The sequence below is a fragment of the Triturus cristatus genome, chromosome 10, assembly GCF_964204655.1.
Source record: "Triturus cristatus chromosome 10, aTriCri1.1, whole genome shotgun sequence".
In the NCBI taxonomy this organism is placed as follows: domain Eukaryota; kingdom Metazoa; phylum Chordata; class Amphibia; order Caudata; family Salamandridae; genus Triturus; species Triturus cristatus.
Genome location: NC_140593.1, coordinates 903,881,157 through 903,897,406, shown reverse-complemented (window position 1 = coordinate 903,897,406; position 16,250 = coordinate 903,881,157).

The window sequence follows — 16,250 nt, the reverse complement described above, 5'->3', positions numbered from 1 at the left end:
TGTGCAGTATTACAGAATCTACAAGAGACCAGAGACAGTCTTCCAAAGGTAACCTTGCCCTCCACAACTGATGCTGCGCTTCAGATTCCGGTAGTCGGCTGGCTACCTCAAGTTGGTGACCTGGTCCATGAGAAGGTGGAGAACAAGAAGGAGTTCGGCCCCTCTTATCGTGCTCCGGTACCAGAGCTTGGCGTGCAGGGTATGAGAACAGTCATTTTACCTCCTCTTCCTGGTTGCAAGGCTAACAGGTACATCTCCATTGGCAATTTCAAACTACAGCGAGTGGCCGATTCTTCTTAGTATGACTCCAGCGGTCTCTTATCCAGCAATGCTGAGAAATTCTGTTTTGGCTCCAGCAACTACCAACAGGCCTGACATTGCCATCGAGATGGTTACAGTCACTAATCCTTTGTTGCCTCCACCAGCTGGTGATCCAGTGGAAGATACTGCATATACTTATCCCACAGATGTGTCATTGCCTGGTTTACATTCATCTGCAGCTGAACAGTCAAGTTTTTCATTTGACACTAACTCTATGACTTCCAATGCCCCATCGAAAATTTCTATTTTTGCTGCCCGGTTTAAAATACATTTTTTAATTCCCTTTGGACTTACATTTGGCTGGTGCTCGTAGCTGTTTTTTTGTTTATGTCCATTGGATTTGTGGATGTGTTTTTTCGTCTAGGAAATGGACACTATCTCACCGAGAGATCTACAATTAGATCAATTGATGGAACTTTGGCCCCCCACTCCTCATCGCACATCATGAAAAGGGACCAGACTTTTGTGAATATTGCCGCCTGGCCTGTGTGAGATGGGATTGTATGGGATGCTGTTAAGTTTCAAATTCATGGTCCCACTGAGGTGATTGATGTCCCCAATGTACTTCGTGTCTCTACGGGGGATGTTGTAAAATAAAACATCTGCTCTGATGATTGGGATGTCCAAGCCGTAGAGGCTCTTTTTTCTGATTTAAAATATTATGCTGCTTTTGATGCTGAAGATTTGTATTTAGACACAGCTAATTATGGGGAGTTGTTTTGCTACCAAAATTATGGCAATCATTTCCTACATAAAGCAAATACATTTAGGAATTTAGTAAATTTTACGCAATGGGAACATTGCCATGCGCACATTGAAGGCAGCTCCAAAACCCTTGTTAACAAATTTACATATTTTACTGGTTTCAGTGTGTCTGACCCTGAAGCGTTTTATTTTAAAGTAACTGCTGAGTCAGCTTCCAAAGTTAGGCTGACCCACACTAAATTATTATATTCCAAGTCCTTTATGAATGATTTGGCTATTGGGGGCTATGAGCTGTGGAAAGATACCATTGATCTTAAATCTGTGTGGGGTCTAAAGCATGGCAGGTACAAGGAACAGAAGCTCTGCATCATGCTTGCCTTATCCCAAACCACATTTTGTTTTTGAATTCTACCATTTTTCAAACCACCTGCTTTGGATTGGCTACTTCTAAAAAGATTAATTCCCCCTCTGTTCCTGATCTTGGCGCTTATCCGAAATGGGATAATCACACAGATCTGTCCCTTGATGCATTGCAGTCACTTATTACGAATACATCCTTCAACATCTTCAATTTAGATCCTGAGGGATGCTTGATATGGCAGAAGGGTTCGGACTCTTGTCAACTTCGTTTTCTGGGTTTGGTTCCTGGCTATACGCAAGTTAGAGTAGACCCCCGGTTTGAATCATCCCATTCTGTTACTACCTATTCTGTGGGGATGTTATGTCAGAACTGGCTGCAACATTCCACCTTGGCATCTGTTAAACTTAATTTATCAAAATTAAATGACAAAGTACATTTGAATGATTTTGTTAAAGGTATGGTGGGTGGCAGGTCCAAAAGATGGGTGTATGCTATCTATAACGAAGTTTGGAAATCATCCCAAATTGAAGCTACTTCCAGATTATGAGCTATTGATCAAGCACATTTGCAAAAAGTGCTAGCTGTTATCGATAATAGCATTAACACCCTTTCTTCCAGGATTTATACATTAGATAATATTGTTTCATCTGTCGTGGATATTGTACAGTATGATATGTCTGTTTTATACCATGGTCAAAATCAATTGCGTTCTATAATTTTCATGGACTTTGCAAACATTGAAGGCTGGGAAAGTTCCCTGGGACTATATGAATACATCGTCTTTGTTCCTGCTGTTTAATCTGACTGCAAAACAACAGTTCATGTCCATGAAAGATGCAACATACTCATTATTGCATATTGAAAAGTTGGAACCTTTACCTTTCTCTGTGGCCGAATCGAACTCAGCTGTGTGGCTTATCCACGGTTTGATCACCTTGCCGTTTCCATTGTTTGAGTTTAATCCATGTATGAAACATTATGCCCTAGGTAGATATGAACAATTGGGCACTGCTTTTCTGCATGAAGTTTGGTCGCTCCCATTTACATACAGATGCATGAGAGAGGGTAAGGAAGTTTATTTGAAAGGAGACAAATGCACGTCCACACCTTATCACTCAGTTGTCTGTAGGCAAATCCAATTACATGGCGCCTGTAATGTTCAGGCACCGAATTTAGCTTGCATTCTGAAGGGAAATCCTGTGCCAGCCAGTGCACCCACTTTTACATTATTAGCTAACGATAGTTATTTGCTGTTAAATAATTAGGCATGCTGCGGGATGCTAGTGGGGATTCCGTACATTGTAACTGTATCACAACGCGTAGTCTGCTGTAAAAATGTCCTTTTCCCGCCCGCATGGGAGACTAGATGTATCCATCTGGCCTTCCATCTCAACCTTGAAAGCAGAGTTCAACAAGATGAGCAGAATAAGGGCTCTATTGTCTCAAAAAGAAGTCACACTGACTTCCTCCCATGAAACATTCGTCCTTCACGTAGCAAACACCCACACCGAGGTGCATGCGCTTTTGAATATTGATCTCCCCCTTCATTTCGGTGCTCTGATTCATACTATATTCAATGCCTCGTCAACAACTGGCATAGTGCATTTTTTCAAAATTGTGGGCTCCGGCCTCATGACCTCCTTCCAAACAATATTTGGTGTGATACCGGCATTTTTTCATTCTATTTTTTCCAGCGTCTTCGGTGGGCTTCCGTTGATTCTCGCCCTCACTGCTGGTGTGCTTCTGTTGGCCTGCTTGCTGCGCAATGGCTGCACGATATGTATCACACGACAGCCTGCCCCGGCTGCTTCAACTGCGTAACCGGATGCTAGAATACTATGGAACACTACCTCTGGCCACTTTAAGCGTAGCCTATGGATTATCCTTCCGGTTCTCCTACTTTACTTGCGTGCAACCTGTTTTCCATTGCCTCAATTGTCCATTCGAATGGGCTCTGGATTTGTGCCTGTCTAACTCGGCGTCTCCTGCCCCGGATTATGATCGACTGATGAGTCCCTTAGTGGCTCATGAGTTGGACTGTTCTGGCATCAGGATTATGGCCTGTGGAGCGGCACAAGGAGTCCTAGGGATTTGGGATATATATGCGGCAGCATATGACTTCTTGGCGAGAAGTTATCTTGAAGAACACGCAAGTTTTCCTCTGATTGTGCTAGAGGCTCCAGTTATTGAAGAACATGTATATTCATTTACCTTACTTGACTGGATGGCAAAATCTTTTACAGAACATTATAATGACTTCCTCTTGGAGGCTGTTGGTACTTATTGTGCTTACACGTTGATGGATTAACTTGGGAGTTGTCCATCTTCCAATAGTCCAACCCCAAATTTTTGAATTTTTTCCTTTTTTTTACTCCACACTGGGCTCTTTCGCGCCTTTGCGAGATGTTATTTTTTTTTCTTTTTTAAACGGGTTTTTCGAACTGTCACTACCAATTATATGGATGGGCAATGCATGAACTTGGTTCTGTCTCTATCGAACTTGACCTCTGCGTTCCAACTTTGCTTCCCTATTTTGTTCGTGGTCCGATCAAGGGAGGGTGTAGTGGAGACAGAGTTCCATGTACACACATTGCTATGTTAGCATAAGCGCCTTAGATGTAAAACGCCATCTTGCCACTTTTGCTGCTTTTGCACGTGACACTGCAGGTAGCTGTTATTACAAGAAGAACTGCTTGCTTGCTTTTTCTTCACATGAGAACGGTCTGTTGTTCACATCCCTAGACGTGCACTGCGACCTTAGTCTGAACACTGTGTGCAGAAGCCGTCAAGGTCAAATAACAATGTATGCTTTTGAATTCATGTTGATTGGCCCACGCTCTAGCCATAACATGCACACAGCTGCAAATATCTGAGACTCGGGTGCCTTTAATATTGCATTTGCATGCATGATTCAGACACTTTGGAGACAACCGTTTTCAGACACAGAGCAGAGCTGATCCTGTGATGTGATTCTCCTAAGCTGATATTTACGGTATGGGGTTCCCCATTCAAACCTAGAGACCTTCTATTAGTTTCATAAAACTAGCTTACTAACGAAGGGAGGGTGGCTGTATTCCACTATCATTTGTAATATGATTTCTCCCTTCATTTTCCATGGTATTGTAACAATGCTGATGGTTTTGTTTTTAATCATTTGCCTGCTTATGTTAGCCAAAGTACTGCTCCTTAGGGCACGTAGTTAAAAATAAACATTTTAAACTTTACTGTGTCTCTGATTACTCTTGTTGTGGACTGATATGAGAATAATAACGAAAAGGTGTTTCTGATTCCCACCATTCCTGAGAGTACTCTAAGTCACTTGTTCTGGGTTGTCTAATCATTGGTAGCTTCAAGATGATACGGAGAACGAATGAGACACTGATGCTAGTCGGATAGGGGTTCTGGGTACTGAGGTGAGTTTTTAGTAAACCGCAATTCACTGAGGTCCTGGTTTCCTGCGCATAGTTCTGTGCATGAGCAGAATCCCTGCAACACTACCAGAGTGTTAAGCACAGGTTAATTTGGTGTCTTTTTGTGCTCCATCCTGACAAGGACTGTGATTGTTGCACACCCTCTCAATCAATAAGTTATTGTGCAACCCACTTGTAGGAGAGTAGGGTCTGCTATCCTATGGTCACCCCAAATTTTTGCTTTTTGCTTCACTGGTTTTTGACATATTGAGGCTGTGGGCCTGCCAATAAGACCCCCAGCCTGCTGTTCTCTCTACTAAATTAAAACTATGCACCCTAGGTGCATAACCAATTGGAAGTGGATCACCCTGTCAGCCCCTGTACCAGTGTACACTAGGTACCCAGGGCATTGGTGTACCCAAGGCCTGCCAGGGGCTGAAGCATGCATTATGCCACCCCAGGCTTGGCCTAACAATTTGACACAACTGGCTGATCACTCAGCTGGGGTAAGTTGGTGTAATCACCTCTTACTTAGGTGTAGTATACCTATACCTAACCTTAAATGGGACACCTGGTAACCTATAAGTCACTCCTATGGCAGGCCTTAACAATCCTGAAGGCAGAGTGCTTGGTTCCATGTGAGATGGTGCTCTGGCATGAGCTGAGCCTGTCTGCAGTGGTCGGAACAACTTCCTTCTACTGTTTACAGATATCGTCATACCATATACTCTTAAGTGCATTATGAACCTCGCGGTTAAATGCTATCTTTGGTTTGGCTTTATCAAAACATGTCGAGTAAGGTGTCATACGAATTGGAATACTAACCCCTCGCCAATTCTGGCGACGGGGTTAGCATTCCACCCTTCTAGAGGGACACGCCATGTACAGTACCTGAAACCCGGGTAAAATCAGACATGGCCTCAGCTCCACAAAATGGATGCTGCCACCACAGACACAAGTCTGCCCTCCTGCTGCTGGGAGTCCTTCCAGCTTGGGAGGTGTGGACAAAGGGTTTCCTGCCAGGGGAGGTGCATGCACCACCCCAGACAGGATTTTGTGTATTGGTCAGGTAGGGCTTGAAAGAAACCAGACATGCCTGTGGCTCACAAGGAGCCTCGGTGCATATGCCAGTTCAAACCGGTCCTGGGGCACACCAGTCCCGGGCCTGGGGCAAGCTGGACAAAGGATTGGGGGTGTAACCACCCCCCTTCCTGGTCCCACCCATAGGGAGGGACCTAGCAGGTAGTCCGGCCCCTAGAATCCGCTTAAAGGTAGGAGCTGTGTCCTAAGACTTCAGACATCCTGGAATCAACTTGAAACTAAGAAGAAGACAGGAACTTCGACATTCTGCTGCACAGAAGACTGAAGGAAATCTCCCCTGTGGTCAGGGAGTGACCACCTTGCTAACGCAAGCACCATCCAGCGAATCAACGTCTGCTTTGCCGCCGCCTCCCGCCGGAGCCCGAGCTCAGAGACTGACAAGACCTGGACCTCCAGACCTCTCACCGCCCGATCCACAGTCCCTGAAAAGAGGAGACCCGTGGAGGTACCGAGACACGTGGAGCCAGCCATCTTGAAACGACCACGACAAGCTGACAAGTGCAACAACCGAGGCTCCCTCCAAGTTGTGCTTTGGGATCTGAGAAGCCCAGCCCTCGAGCAGCATCTGCACCAAAGGTGAGCCCTCCAGCATCTCCACGATCTGCGTGGGGCCCTTCTGCATTTTGCCACTCGACGCGCCTAACCGGTTGCTGGCCCGCTGGCTAGTAGCCATCTTGGCGACGAACTTTACAAAATACACCACTGGTCTGGTTGCTCCAGACTGGCCCTTGCTCCCCTCCAAAGGAGCAGTCCCTCTGACCTTGCTGGTCAGAACCATTCAGCTTATTTCATCTCCTACAACAATTGCTTTTGCCAAGGCTTGTTTGCTTCGATCAAGTCGCCAACACTGCCGACAGCGAGAACCTGCGTGGGACAGCTGGTGAACCGACTCCTGGACGTCGTCGACCTCCAGGGACCACGTGGCTGCAGAGACAAGCTACACCTTTCTTCCTGTTTGCACCCGACATTGCCTGGTACCCACCTGGTGCCACGCTGGTCACTGGCTAGTGACTGTGAACACTGTCCCCTCTGCTTACAGGTCTTCAACATCTCCGATCCACTCTTGGATCCACCGCATCTCTCCCGGACCGACCGCCTGCAGCCTCTTTGTCTTCAGGCCCCACGGAACAGATAGAAGAAACCCGACGCACTTCGAGGCCTATGCACCCGCTTCCTGTGGGTGAGGTAAAGCTGGCACTCCAGTGCCCAAGTGTAGTATTGCATCTCTAGTGCCTGTGTTCCAAATCTTGAGTTCCTAGTCCATCCGGAAGATCCTTTTTGCAGTAACTTTGTACTTTTTACGCACCCATTGAAACCTATGGGAGCACGCGTGTGACTATTTGCTCTGCACACGCCACCCGTGGACCTCCTGGTCACTAACTGAAGTTAGCTCCTTGTAGGCCCAGCGATTCTAGAGGCCCTAGGCCTTTTCCCTTTTCTGTTCGTGGTACTTATACCACTATTTTAGTATATGGTTCGAGCGGCCACCAGGGCCTATCCATATAAAGTGCAACTTCTGTGTATTCTACTGTAATCTTGTTTGAGGATTTGTGCTCCTGTGCTCATAAAGAGACTAGGGGTTACTTTGAGAAATAAATACATATATATTTTGAATATATATCTGTGTGGTGTCCTTTCATTGGTATAAAAGGGGGTTGCATTTGGTAAAACAGCTGGCTTAACACGCTTCACGAGTTTAGCCTCAAAGACTGCTTAGCCTACGCTACCACTAGGGCAGCTAGTCCGAAAAGGTTGACTTACAACCACACCATAAGGGTTGCTTGGCATGGTACAAGGTGATCACTTTAACTAGTGAGCATCATATACCAGGCCAACTTCTCACATTGGTGAGCAGCGGTTGGATTTGAGCTTGCTGTGTTTTACCATTGTAATCTCTTGGTTACCAATTGAAAGATCACATAGGTACCTGTAGGTACATATAAAACAAGATTAGATATACATAAGTTCTACTGAACTTAGTTGTTGTAGAGCAAAGGGAGTAGCACACCCTGACTACAACTGCTAGATAGGTTTAGTAGGTAAACCCAAGTGTAGGTAGATTGCAACACATCCACCCACACTTAAGAGCAATGGCTGGGGCAGAGGGGTCCACTGTACCCATCTCTGTTGAGAGTGACCCCCAGAGGGCACCATCCATCTTTGCTACCCTTAATCAGAATGAGCTCAGGCATTTGGCAACTCTTAGAGGCCTTAAACAGCCCAAGAACCCTACCTCTGCTGAGCTCAGAGAACTCTTGCAAAATGATGAGAATCAGAGAGAGCTCAAGAAAGCTTCCCAGTTAGCCCCCTTAGGGTCAGGAACAGGAGGCCCCCCTTCTGAAGATGCTACAGAGGTACCCAGTTCCAATAGTCACCCCTTAGATGGCAATAATACCACAGAGGATGAGAGTGATAAAGGTGCTGATACAGAAAGTAGTGATGATGAAGGGAGAACTAGCCCAGTGCCAAGTGTTATACTTGGCCCAGCTAAACTAAGGCTATTGGGGACTGACAGTGGGTTTACCCCATTGGATCTCCCCAGTGGACTTAACACAGGGCTTGGGAGGCAAAGGAATCGCTCAGGTGACTCCAATGCTTCTCATGGCTCTAGAGGCTCTCAAGGTCACTCCAGGAAAAGGATGACCACCCCTCAGAGGAGGGAACATGAGGCCAGAATGCAGGAAGCCCAGCTGAGGATCAGGAAGCAGGAGCTAGAAGTAGCCCTGATGGAAGAAAAACTGAACAAGGCTAGGCAACCTAGAGAGAGTGGGTATATACCCACTGGTGGCAGCATTGTCCCTAAGGACAAAGATAGGGTCTTTGATAATAGGAACCTGTCTAAGGTTGTGCCCCCCTACAAAAGTGGGGATGACATCCACAAATGGATAACTGCTCTTGAGAGAGCCTGCAAAGTACAGCAGGTTCCTGAAGACCAGTGGGCAGCAATCCTCTGGCTCTCCTTTGAAGGAAGAGGCAGAGACAGACTCCTCACTGTTAGAGAAGAGGATGTCAGAAATTACAGAGTCCTGAAGAGTGTTCTGGTTGATGGGTTAGGCTTAACCACTGAGCAGTACAGGTTAATGTTCAGAGACACCCAAAAGACACAGACTCAGGACTGGTCTGAATATGTTGAATGTGCCACTAAGGCTTTGGAGGGTTGGTTGCTGGGAAGTAAGGTATCTGATTTTACAGGATTGTATAATTTGATGATGAGAGAACAGATTTTAAATAACTGTCAAAATCAGCAACTGCATCAACACTTGGTTGACTCTGATCTGACCTCTCCCCAAGAATTGGGAAAGAAGGCAGACAAATGGGTCAGAACCAGGGTTAAGCAAAAGAACCAGAACCAGGGCCAAGGGGGTGATCAGAAGAAAACAGACCAAAAGGGTGGAGATCAGAAACCTAAAGACCAGAAGTCTTCAACAGGGCCCCAAACTACTGCTAAGGAGGGTGGGTCCCAACAGTCCAAAAAGAAGAAAGAAGGTCAAAAGAAACCCTGGTGCAATCATTGCAAAAATACAACTCACTGGACTAGTGATTGCAAAAAGGGTGGAGCCCCCAACACTGTTGCCCCTAAGGCACCTGCTCCCAGGACTACTGTTAGCAGTGTTGGTCCCCAGACAAAGGGTGTAGTGGGAATCACTATGGGAACTGATGGAGATTCTGACTTAGACAGAACCCTGACACAGGCAGTCTTGATCTGTGATGGGGACATTGATTTGTCCCTGACTGTGAGCCCCAGTAACCTGGGCAAGTACAGACAGACTCCTTTAATTAATGAAAAAGTGGCTCAAGCCTACAGGGACACATGTGCCAGTGTCACTATGGTGACACCAGGCTTTGTGGACCCTGGACAGTACATACCAGGTGAGAATTACCTGGTGACCAATGCCAGCAATGCCACTACTTCACATAGTGTGGCAGTTGTTAACTTCTCATGGGGAGGGGTAACTGGCCTCAAAAGGGTTGTGGTTAGTGCAGACCTCCCAGTAGAATGTTTGTTGGGCAATGACCTAGAGAGTTCTCTATGGTCAGAAGTGGAGTACAGGACTCATGCAGAGATGTTAGGTATATCATCACATGTCCTTGCTGTGACCAGGTCACAGGCCAAAAAGTGCCTCACTGAACCTCAGGTCTTGGATCATGGAACAATGGACCAAGCACCTACCAAGAAGAAGAACAGGAGGGTCAAGGCTGTGCCTTCCCCCCTGCCTCAGAGTGATGATCAGCCTTCCCAGGAAGCTGATCTAGAGGACCTTGAAGGAACTGTCCCTGAAGAGCTGGAACCTGATCAGGTTGAGTTTCTGGGGACAGGGGGACCTTCAAGGGCTGACTTGAGGCAGGCTCAGTTATCCTGTCCCTCTCTTGAACCCCTCAGACAGCTGGCTGCTGCTGAGGCTGCTGGGAATGCTCAAGGTACCCATAAAGTGTATTGGGATGAAGGGCTCCTTTATTCAGAGGCTAGAGACCCCAAGCCTGGTGCTACCAGGAGGTTGGTTATACCTCTGCAATTTAGGGGCTTCCTTCTTACCTTGGCCCATGATATTCCTTTAGCAGGACACTTAGGCCAGAATAAGACTTGGGGCAGGCTTGTCCCTCACTTTCACTGGCCTCATATGAATGAAGATACAAAGGAGTTTTGTCGCTCCTGTGTGACCTGCCAAGCCAGTGGCAAATCAGGTGGCACAGCAAAGGCCCCCCTAATACCACTACCTGTGGTGGGGGTCCCCTTTGAAAGAGTGGGAATAGACATAGTGGGTCCCATGGATCCTCCCACTGCATCTGGGCACAGATTTATACTGGTGGTAGTGGATCATGCCACCAGGTATCCAGAGGCAATTCCCCTTAGGACCACTACAGCTCCTGTTGTGGCCAGGGCCCTGCTGGGAGTATTCTCCAGAGTGGGGTTTCCTAAGGAGGTAGTATCTGACAGAGGTACCAACTTTATGTCAGGATACTTGACAGCTATGTGGAAGGAATGTGGTGTCAACTACAAGTTCACCACCCCTTATCACCCACAATGCAATGGGCTTGTTGAGAGATTCAACAAGACCCTAAAGGGTATGATCAAAGGATTACCTGAAAAGCTCAGGCGAAGATGGGACATCCTTCTACCCTGCCTTCTGTTTGCTTACAGAGAGGTCCCACAAAAAGGAGTTGGCTACAGCCCCTTTGAATTGTTGTTTGGGCACCCTGTAAGAGGCCCACTGTGTTTAGTGAAGGAAGGATGGGAGTTACCTCTCAAAAAGCCTAAACAAGACATAGTGGACTATGTACTTGGTCTCCGCTCCAGGATGGCTGAGTATATGGAGAAGGCATCCAAAAACCTTGAGGCAAGCCAGGCCTTACAGAAAGCTTGGCATGACCAAAAGGCTGTCTTGGTTGAGTTTCAGCCAGGACAGAAGGTATGGGTGTTGGAGCCAGTGGCCCCAGCAGCACTCCAAGACAAATGGTCTGGACCCCATACAATCCTGGAAAAGAAGGGAGAGGTCACCTACTTGGTGGACCTAGGAACTCCCAGGAGTCCCCACAGGGTACTCCATGTTAACAGGCTTAAAGCATATGTTGACAGGGCAGACATGGGCTTGCTCATGGCTACAGATGAGGGACAGGAGAAAGAGAGTGACCCTCTCCCAGACCTGTTGTCTCAGAACCCTGAAGATGGCTCAGTTGAAGGAGTGACCCTTGGAGGCAACCTCACTGCCCATCAGCAGACTGAATGTAGACAGGTTCTACAATCATTTTCACATATGTTTTCCTTGATACCTAGTCAAACTGACTGGTGTACCCATGTGGTGGACACTGGTGACAGTCTGCCTGTAAAGAACAAGCTTTACAGACAACCTGACCACGTCAGGGACTGTATAAAGGCTGAGGTACATAAAATGCTGGAATTAGGTGTCATTGAACCCTCAGAGAGCCCCTGGGCTAGCCCAGTGGTTCTGGTCCCCAAACCTCACACCAAAGATGGCAAGAGAGAGATGAGGTTCTGTGTGGATTACAGAGGATTCAATGCTGTCACCAGGACAGATGCACACCCTATTCCAAGGGCAGATGAGCTCATAGACAAACTAGCTTCTGCAAAGTTTTTGAGCACATTTGACTTAACAGCTGGCTATTGGCAAATCAGATTAGCTGAGGAGTCTAAGGCCAAAACAGCATTCTCAACCCCAGGTGGGCACTACCAGTTTGTGGTGATGCCCTTTGGTCTGAAGAATGCACCTGCCACCTTCCAAAGGCTGGTGAACCAAGTCCTTACTGGGTTGGATGACGTTTGCGCAGCATATCTTGATGACATTGCTGTCTTTAGCTCCACCTGGGAGGATCACCTGATCCACCTGAAGAAGGCTCTTGAGGCTCTGCAAAGGGCAGGCCTCACTATCAAGGCTACTAAGTGCCAGATAGGGCAGAGTAAGGTTGTATATTTGGGCCACCTTGTAGGTGGAGGCCAAGTTCAACCACTGGAGAGTAAGATATAATCCATCAAGGAGTGGTCCCCTCCAACCACCCAGACTCAAGTTCGAGCTTTCTTGGGCTTGACCGGTTACTACAGGAAGTTTGTTAAGAACTATGGGTCCATTGTGACTCCTCTTAATGATCTGACATCCAAAAAGATGCCCAAAAAGGTTCAGTGGACAGTAAGCTGTCAAAAGGCATTTGATGACCTGAAGGAGGCCATGTGCCCTGCACCTATCCTGAAAAGTCCTGACTACTCCAAAGAGTTTATTGTCCAAACAGATGCTTCTGAGTTGGGTGTGGGAGCTGTGCTGTCACAACTTAATGTAGATGGTCAAGACCAACCCATTGCTTTTATTAGCAGAAGGTTGACCCCCAGAGAGAAGAATTGGTCAGCTATTGAGAGGGAGGCCTTTGCTGTGGTGTGGGCCCTGAAGAAGCTGAGGCCATACTTGTTTGGCACTCACTTCAAGATTCAGACCGACCATAAGCCCCTCTTGTGGCTAAATCAGATGGAGGGTGAAAACCCCAAACTGCTTAGGCGGTCCATTTCCCTACAGGGGATGGACTTTACAGTGGAGCACCGGCCAGGTACTGACCATGGGAATGCAGATGGTCTCTCCAGGTACTTCCACTTAGGACATGAAGACGAGACTGGTCAAGGCTAGTTTAATGTCCCAGCGTTTGGGGGGGGGGGGTTGTGTAGGAGAGTAGGGTCTGCTATCCTATGGTCACCCCAAATTTTTGCTTTTTGCTTCACTGGTTTTTGACATATTGAGGCTGTGGGCCTGCCAATCAGACCCCCAGCCTGCTGTTCTCTCTACTAAATTAAAACTATGCACCCTAGGTGCATAACCAATTGGAAGTGGATCACCCTGTCAGCCCCTGTACCAGTGTACACTAGGTACCCAGGGCATTGGTGTACCCAAGGCCTGCCAGGGGCTGAAGCATGCATTATGCCACCCCAGGCTTGGCCTAACAATTTGACACAACTGGCTGATCACTCAGCTGGGGTAAGTTGGTGTAATCACCTCTTACTTAGGTGTAGTATACCTATACCTAACCTTAAATGGGACAACTGGTAACCTATAAGTCACTCCTATGGCAGGCCTTAACAATCCTGAAGGCAGAGTGCTTGGTTCCATGTGAGATGGTGCTCTGGCATGAGCTGAGCCTGTCTGCAGTGGTCGGAACAACTTCCTTCTACTGTTTCCAGATATCGTCATACCATATACTCTTAAGTGCATTATGAACCTCGCGGTTAAATGCTATCTTTGGTTTGGCTTTATCAAAACATGTCGAGTAAGGTGTCATACGAATTGGAATACTAACCCCTCTCCAATTCTGGCGACGGGGTTAGCATTCCACCCTTCTAGAGGGACACGCCATGTACAGTACCTGAAACCCGGGTAAAATCAGACATAGCCTCAGCTCCACAAAATGGATGCTGCCACCACAGACACAAGTCTGCCCTCCTGCTTCTGGGAGTCCTTCCAGCTTGGGAGGTGTGGACAAAGGGTTTCCTGCCAGGGGAGGTGCATGCACCACCCCAGACAGGATTTTGTGTATTGGTCAGGTAGGGCTTGAAAGAAACCAGACATGCCTGTGGCTCACAAGGAGCCTCGGTGCATATGCCAGTTCAAACCGGTCCTGGGGCACACCAGTCCCGGGCCTGGGGCGAGCTGGACAAAGGATTGGGGGTGTAACCACCCCCCTTCCTGGTCCCACCCATAGGGAGGGACCTAGCAGGTAGTCCGGCCCCTAGAATCCGCTTAAAGGTAGGAGCTGTGTCCTAAGACTTCAGACATCCTGGAATCAACTTGAAACTAAGAAGAAGACGGGAACTTCGACATTCTGCTGCACAGAAGACTGAAGGAAATCTCCCCTGTGGTCAGGGAGTGACCACCTTGCTAACGCAAGCACCATCCAGCGAATCAACGTCTGCTTTGCCGCCGCCTCCCGCCGGAGCCCGAGCCCAGAGACTGACAAAACCTGGACCTCCAGACCTCTCACCGCCCGATCCACAGTCCCTGAAAAGAAGAGACCCGTGGAGGCACCGAGACACGTGGAGCCAGCCATCTTGAAACGACCACGACAAGCTGACAAGTGCAACAACCGAGGCTCCCTCCAAGTTGTGCTTTGGGATCTGAGAAGCCCAGCCCTCGAGCAGCATCTGCACCAAAGGTGAGCCCTCCAGCATCTCCACGATCTGCGTGGGGCCCTTCTGCATTTTGCCACTCGACGCGCCTAACCGGTTGCTGGCCCGCTGGCTAGTAGCCATCTTGGCGACGAACTTTACGAAATACACCACTGGTCTGGTTGCTCCAGACTGGCCCTTGCTCCCCTCCAAAGGAGCAGTCCCTCTGACCTTGCTGGTCAGAACCATCAGCTTATTTCATCTCCTACAACAATTGCTTTTGCCAAGGCTTGTTTGCTTCGATCAAGTCGCCGACACCGCCGACAGCGAGAACCTGCATGGGACAGCTGGTGAACCGACTCCTGGATGTCGTCGACCTCCAGGGACCACGTGGCTGCAGAGACAAGCTACACCTTTCTTCCTGTTTGCACCCGACATTGCCTGGTACCCACCTGGTGCCACGCTGGTCACTGGCTAGTGACTGTGAACACTGTCCCCTCTGCTTACAGGTCTTCAACATCTCCGATCCACTCTTGGATCCACCGCATCTCTCCCGGACCGACCGCCTGCAGCCTCTTTGTCTTCAGGCCCCACGGAACAGATAGAACAAACCCGACGCACTTCGAGGCCTATGCACCCGCTTCCTGTGGGTGAGGTAAAGCTGGCACTCCGGTGCCCAAGTGTAGTATTACATCTCTAGTGCCTGTGTTCCAAATCTTGAGTTCCTAGTCCACCCGGAAGATCCTTTTTGCAGTAACTTTGTACTTTTTACGCACCCATTGAAACCTATGGGAGCACGCGTGTGACTATTTGCTCTGCACACGCCACCCGTGGACCTCCTGGTCACTAACTGAAGTTAGCTCCTTGTAGGCCCAGCGATTCTAGAGGCCCTAGGCCTTTTCCCTTTTCTGTTCGTGGTACTTATACCACTATTTTAGTATATGGTTCGAGTGGCCACCAGGGCCTATCCATATAAAGTGCAACTTCTGTGTATTCTACTGTAATCTTGTTTGACGATTTGTGCTCCTGTGCTCATAAAGAGACTAGGGGTTACTTTGAGAAATAAATACATATATATTTTGAATATATATCTGTGTGGTGTGCTTTCATTGGTATAAAAGGGGGTTGCATTTGGTAAAACAGCTGGCTTAACACGCTTCACGAGTTTAGCCTCAAAGACTGCTTAGCCTACGCTACCACTAGGGCAGCTAGTCCGAAAAGGTTGACTTACAACCACACCATAAGGGTTGCTTGGCATGGTACAAGGTGATCACTTTAACTAGTGAGCATCATATACCAGGCCAACTTCTCACACCACTTAAGTAGCATTTAAAAGATGTCTCATGACTCACCCCTAGAGTAAGCCCTGAAGAGCCCTTAGGGCAGTGATACTCAAAGTACGGCCCCGGGGCCGCATGCAGCCCTTCTGACCTTTAGGTGTGGCCCTCTGGTCAACAGCAGCCCTGGGCTGATGTCTACTCGACAGAGTACTATCATTAAAATATTTTAAATAAATAGGCAAGTGTTAATTTAAATGTTAATTGTAATTAAAAGGAGGAATTAAATTGGGTGTCCTGAACTGCCCAATTTTAGGAACACCGTCATTTATAGAGACATCTTACAGCAAGCATGCAAAAATATGGTAAAGACTCTTAAAATTCAATAAGGGTATTTCATTAACATACAGAACCTTTCACCGTAGTAAATCAGATTCTATCAGTGCATTGAGAAGTATTTTTTTAAAAGGTGATAGTTT